The sequence below is a fragment of the Salvia hispanica genome, chromosome 4, assembly GCF_023119035.1.
Source record: "Salvia hispanica cultivar TCC Black 2014 chromosome 4, UniMelb_Shisp_WGS_1.0, whole genome shotgun sequence".
NCBI classification, from domain to species: domain Eukaryota; kingdom Viridiplantae; phylum Streptophyta; class Magnoliopsida; order Lamiales; family Lamiaceae; genus Salvia; species Salvia hispanica.
Window position 1 is genome coordinate 11,794,102 of NC_062968.1, and position 6,674 is coordinate 11,800,775.

The following is a 6,674-nucleotide window of genomic DNA, read 5'->3' on the forward strand; positions in this document are numbered from 1 at the left end:
TTATTTGCTCTAACAAGGAAAAACAAAAAGAAATAGTGATATACTAGTATTAGTGTACTTCTACTAGATACAGTAAAATGTAAATATGTAGCCATAAATAAATTAAATGAAAAATAATAAATATAAACTTCATGTATATCATTGGCAGTATTTGACTTCATATTGTAATATAATTATATTTGCACAATATATTAACATGTGATTGTATTTATGCACATATTTGCACCAAATTGTATAAACATTCTACAAGTATATGTTCAAATCAATGAATACACTCAACAAATACTTATAACATGAATTAAGGTTATAATAGAAGATATTGCGTTAACTAATGAAATACTATTATCCTATCAATGACGCAAATTTTTAATACTACGACAATCTTTAATACACCAAAATCTAAAAGGGATAAATAATTACTTTCAGTTAGGTCTGTCAAATCGGTTACCCGATTCAAAAATTTCAAGTACCCAATCCTGAATTTTCCAAAAGCTAATACCCGATATCCGATATCCGATCCGAAAATGATTTCGGGTAATCGGATACTCGACTCGGGTATCCAGTCTCGAAATATAGGGTATTCAGTCCCAATTTTGAATTTTTATTTTATTTATTTTACTATTTTTTAAGAAAATTAACTACAAACTTTGAGAATTGGTACGTACAACCTTATAGTTCCAATTTGATACAAACTTAAACATAGTCTGAATTTAGGAGAAAAAAACTACTAGAAATTTTACGAAATAAAAAAAATTATACTCCGTATAAGTTATAACATCCATCATTCATCCATAATAAACATCACAATTCATACGTTAAAAACCTAAATGTGACTTAAGATTGACGGATTTTGGGAGTATAAAAACATAGTTTATTAAAAAATTTAAAAAAATTAAAAATCGGGTAATTTTGGTACCCGATTGGGTATCGGACTGATACCCGATAATCCAAAAATCCTATACCCAATCCCGAAATCCAAAAAATCGGGTATCGAGTATCCAATTACCTGATATTTTGGGTTTGAATATCAGATATCCAATACCGGATATCTATTTTGGCAGCCCTAATTTCAATGGTTCTAAAGAATAATGTAAAATTAGATCGACGATAAAAATATTGAGACTTAAATAATCAAGTTTAATTAAATTCAAATATTAAATATGGTTCATTTTTAAAGAATATCAAATTCAACTTAAATTCATTTCTGCGAAATTCGAATTATATGGATCATGTGTTTAAATGATGTGAATCCGAGAAGCGCAAACTCGTCTAGGTGTAGGTATGACAATGAGCCAAACTGGAGTTGGGGTCTGCTTCAAACTGGAATCTTATTTCCAAGATGATGTCCAAATGCTCTTCTGAGACAATCATTATCTTCATCTTCGAAAGTGTTTCGCGTGAGTACATTGCACGCTTTAATCGGAGTTCAGATGAAAGAGTTATGACCATTTTACAAAAGCCGCGTACACTAGAATGAAATGCGTGACCGGGGTTTTGATGCAGTACTTCTAGAGTTTTGTGTGGATTGGGCGTTTTCAGAGACAATTTCATGCAGTCGGGCGTTTTTGTTCGGGAAAACAAAAAGTCTCCGAAACAAGGCTCCAAGAGACTGATTTTGGAATTAATTTGAGTGTCTTTTCATCTCCCAACCCCCTATCTAGAAATATTTGGAAATTTCATAGTCGGAAGCTTTGCGGTTAGTGTAGCTAGTGTGGAGCTCATATAAATGGTTGTTTGGATTAAAGTTGTCAATAGTTACTAAAGTGAAAGTAGTGTGGAGTTGTCATCATCATTTTGTTGGAGGTTCTTAGGTCCCTAAAAGAGATTCTCAAGTCTCCAAGAGGTCATTTAATCACATAATATTTTTTTTTGTTCTATTTTTTTTTGGGATGATACTCCTATTTTTTTTATTAATGTACTGTTTGGTTTGTGTTTCTTTGTAATGTTCTTTATGTTTTATGTAATGTTTAGCCGTAATTGTAATTTTTATGATTTTACAATAAAAAGTGTTGCGCTAATTTTGAGATCATCACTAGACTTTTCAGAAACAAAACAAAATCGAAACAAGAATTAGATTTATAAATTATAATATTAATTTTGTTTAAATAATTGTTATATAAGTTTCGAAAATAAAATGTTCGTTTATGTATAACCATTTCTTTGCAACAAAATAAAATAGGCCGTGCCTCATTAGTGTGACACTGATTAGGAAGTTGATATTCTTCAATTCAAGGTGACACTAGTTCATATAACCGGGAAGTTGATATTCTTGATTAAGTAAAGAAATGGATAAATCTTTGTGTAGTAATAAGTTAAAAACGATTCTGTCGCTATAAAATGAATATTTATTTGAATACCTTTATAGGATTATATTATATGCCAAACTGGGAGGTGATCAATTACTAACTAATTAGCAAGTCATTATATGAGAAGATTTAGTGGTTGAAATAATGTCACATGAATTATATTTTTAATTAAAAAAATTAATAAATAAAATTAGAGGGTATTAATGACATTTCTCTCTCATTAAAATCATCTTAAAACTTTAAATTTACGTAACTCTCTCTCGATTTAAATTATTTTTTCGCAAAAAATATATCAAATTAAATATAATTTTATAAGGATTCCAACGAGATCTCAATTGCATATGTTCCGACAACGTTCGGATGATGAAATTTGATATTTTTTATTTTAGTTTTCGTAAATGTTGATAACCAGATTTTTATCAACAAATACATCAAAAAATCTCAATAAAACCATGTAAAAATCTCAATAAATATGTGTTGATATTTTCTTGTACTAGTGTTGATATTCTTATGTCATATTGTTAATATTTGTAATACACCATGTTGATATAAAAAAACATTCACGAAAATTATCATATGATAACATAATGACAATATTACCCTTTTTTGATATTTTGTCTACTATTTATTGAGATTCGTAAGATTTAATCTCATCCACTCATTTTAAAATCTAAGGGTGGAGATTTGGTCTTGATTTTGGATTAAGGTGCTATAAGCATTAGAATATGACTCATGCCAAACTAGTTTTAAATGCTAAATAAAAACATACTATTATAAAATCATGTGGAGTTTCATTACAGTTTTATTTGTATATCATTATAGGGAATTAAATAGGCATGTCAAATTGGGTACTCGCAGATACCCGATTAAAAAAATTTGGATACCCGATCCTGAATTTCCCAAAATCTAATATCTGATACCCGATCTAAAAATGATTTCGGATACCCAGATACCCAAACTCGGTATCTAGTCCCGATTTTGAATTTTTATTTTAGTATTTAAAAAAAAATAACTACAAACTTTTAGAAATACAAACTTGTAGTTCGAATTTGATACAAACTTGAAGTAGTTCGAATTTAAGAGAAAAAAACTACTACAAATTTTTAGAAATAAAAACAGTTGTCATTCATCCAATAATAAACATCACAATTCATACATTAGAGTGAAAAAATTTGGGAGTACATTTAATTTTTTAAATAATAGAATACATACATAATTTATTAAAGTTAAAAAATTTAAAAAATCGGGTAATTTGGGTATACCCGATCGGGTATCGGATTTCCTGATAATCCAAAAATCATATACCCGAACTCGATCCCGAAGCTCGAAAAATCTGGTATCGGGTACCAATTACCGGATATTTCGGGTTTGGATATCGGGTATCCAATACCCAATATCCATTTTGACAGTCCTATTAAAAATAATGACATCATCTGATATAATTTAAAAATCTAAAGTTCATTATAAGTTTGTTATTGATTCATTATAATGAACTCCAAGTTATCATAGTGTCACGACCTCACTTTGCTAAGGATAGCAAACGCGGTTTATCGCGACTTGGGGGGGGGGATTAAAGAAGCGGGGAAGAAAGGAGAAACTCGGCAAAACTGATATGAATGAAATTAAATTGGAATAACTGGCAAAATATATCAGAGTGCGTAATACAAAAGAACATAAGCTCGTTATTTACATTGCAGCGGAAGAGTCAAGAGAAAATGACACCGTGTATGGAGACACGATGCATCCAAGCATTAATCACACTGAAACACATTCGTCATACCTGCTCAACATCGCCTCTCGTCGTCACCGCTTAACCTGCATATTTAGAAATATATGCAGGGCTGAGTACAAAAGTATTCAGTGAACACATTGCCGAAACATACACATATACATTTGAAAATATTGTCAAGCCATCATCATAGTAACACTCAAGGGTTTTATTGTATAGTCCTGAGCTTACTAAAAATCATTTTTTGACTGCAGTCCATTTTCTTTCTGTATTTTGCCATATCTGATCATCTTGTGCCGCTGAGATGGTATTCCCATACGGTCACCTTCTCTGCCCAACAGGTCAGAGGTATACTTGTGCCGCTGAGATGGTGTTCTCATACGATCACCTTCCCTGCCCAACAAGCCAGAGGTATTCTTGTACCGGGAAGGTGGCCACCTTCCACGGTCACCTTCTCTGTCGTCCGTTCACGATCAGAGGTGTCTCGTGTACACTAGTCCGAGTGGGGACACCACCCGAATTCGACTTATATATCATCATCCATAATTCACTTGGCCTTAGCCAACAGATAGGCATCATCCACAAAACATTTATGGCAAGACAACATCATTAAAATCACGAACATGTGTTCGAGTTTTCACAAAATATAATTTGTATATTTAGTATAAGAAAGCTCACCTCGTTCGTTTAATTTCCTTAACTTGAAATTCTTGCTCCGACTTTAACTTGAAAAGATAGCCTTTTTGAAAACATCACAATATAATATAAAATACCAATCAGACTTCAATAAATTCTTGAACTTTAATAGGAATGCATGCCTCCTAATTAATGTCTTTTATTTTTCACTTATCCTTAAGAAATTTCTAAAACTCATACACTATTTGATCATTCTTTTTCTAGGCTCGGATCAATTTGGCTCATGCTAGATTACCAAAATTTAATATTAAATTTCTTCCAAGTAAATTCTAATTCCAAATCTTTCCCTTTATTTCCGGTCCAAGTGATTAGATCTCAGATTGGGCCTATTCAAATTATGTATTGCAACACCAATTATTTAGAAGTTGGGCTCAGATTTATCTCACACCTTAGTTTAGCCAAGTAAATAAAATGTTAGCCCAACCATTAAATTCATTAGCCCAATCAAATGAAACCATTACTAATAGGGATAATTCTTCTTTTGTTCTAGCTTGGTAATAGCATTCCATTTTAATGAAGAACAATAGATTTGTTCCCAGTTAGGGAGTGACGCATAAAGGTTATGCGTCTTTATAAGTAAAACGCATATCTGTTATGCGTCTTTATTTAATGACGCATAAGGGTTATGCGTCGTCGCGTAAAAACGCACAAAAAATTAGCGTTTTGGAGTGACGCACAACAATTATGCGTCTTTATTTAGTGACGCATAAGCATTATGCGTCTGACGTTAGTGACGCATAACCATTATGCGTCTTTCATTAGTGACGCATAAGGGTTATGCGTCTTCCAGTCGCGATTTAAAATCGGCCGAACAGAGGCAGAAACACATTTCGAACAGAGGCAGCGAGCAGCGAGCAAAGTCGCGATTTTCCATCTTCTCCGGCGCAAATTGTCCATCTTTTCCGACGAATTTCAAACATATTTCGGTATTTGTTCTTCAATTTGGCTACATTCATCATTATTCATGTTTATTTTGCTCTACTTTGTTAGTTTTACCCAATTTATTAAAAATTAGGGCTTATAGAAAAAATGTCCCTCATTGTTGTTTTTGGAAAATGTTTGTGATGCAGAAATCATGCAAGTATTTGTGAGTTTGTATTGGGGTGGTAGAGTAGTTCAACTACCACATATGGGTATCGGTTATGATCCACCTTGTGCGAGGAGCTCCATCGTATTAAATTCGTGTGTTTCCTATTCTGAATTGGTAGCAAGGATATGTGATGCGATGAGAATAGATGTGAACCAACACACTATAGAATTATTGTGGAGACAATGTATAGTGTTTGCTTCCGGGATGAGTTATACATGTTCTGTGATTTGCAATGATGAAAGTGTAATGTTTATGTTCAACAATACTCAAAATTCATGTGGGTGTATTGAATTATTTGTTGAGTATTCACCTATTAGAAGTTCAGAAATCCCACCAGTTGTTGATTTTGGTAGTGGATCATCTGCGAGGGTTGAACTTTTGAGCTCTGATTATGGTATTGGATCATCTGCGAGGGGTGAACATATGAACTTTGATCATAGTATGAATGAGCAGAGAGATGTTGTAGATGTTGTTGATGTTGGTGGTGGATTGAATGATGAGGTAGATGTAGCAGATGTTCTTAATGAGCCAACAATACTATCTGATACTGAGCCAGAACCCGATCTCTGTGATGGTGATGGTTCTTCTGATGATGGTGATGGTTCTTCTGATGATGAGCTAATACCATGTAAACCTGTTGTACAAGGTGAACAACCACTTCCGGAATACAACACTAGAGGGTTGAAATTCTTTCGCAAATTACCAAGTCGTCCTTCTGGAGTATCTGATGATGGTGTTGATAATGAACACAACAATTTGTATTGGGATGAGAATGAGCCGCATCGGATTGTGTTGGGAACAAAATTTGATTCGAAGCTTCATGTGAAGACTGCTATAACTATGTGGAGTTTGT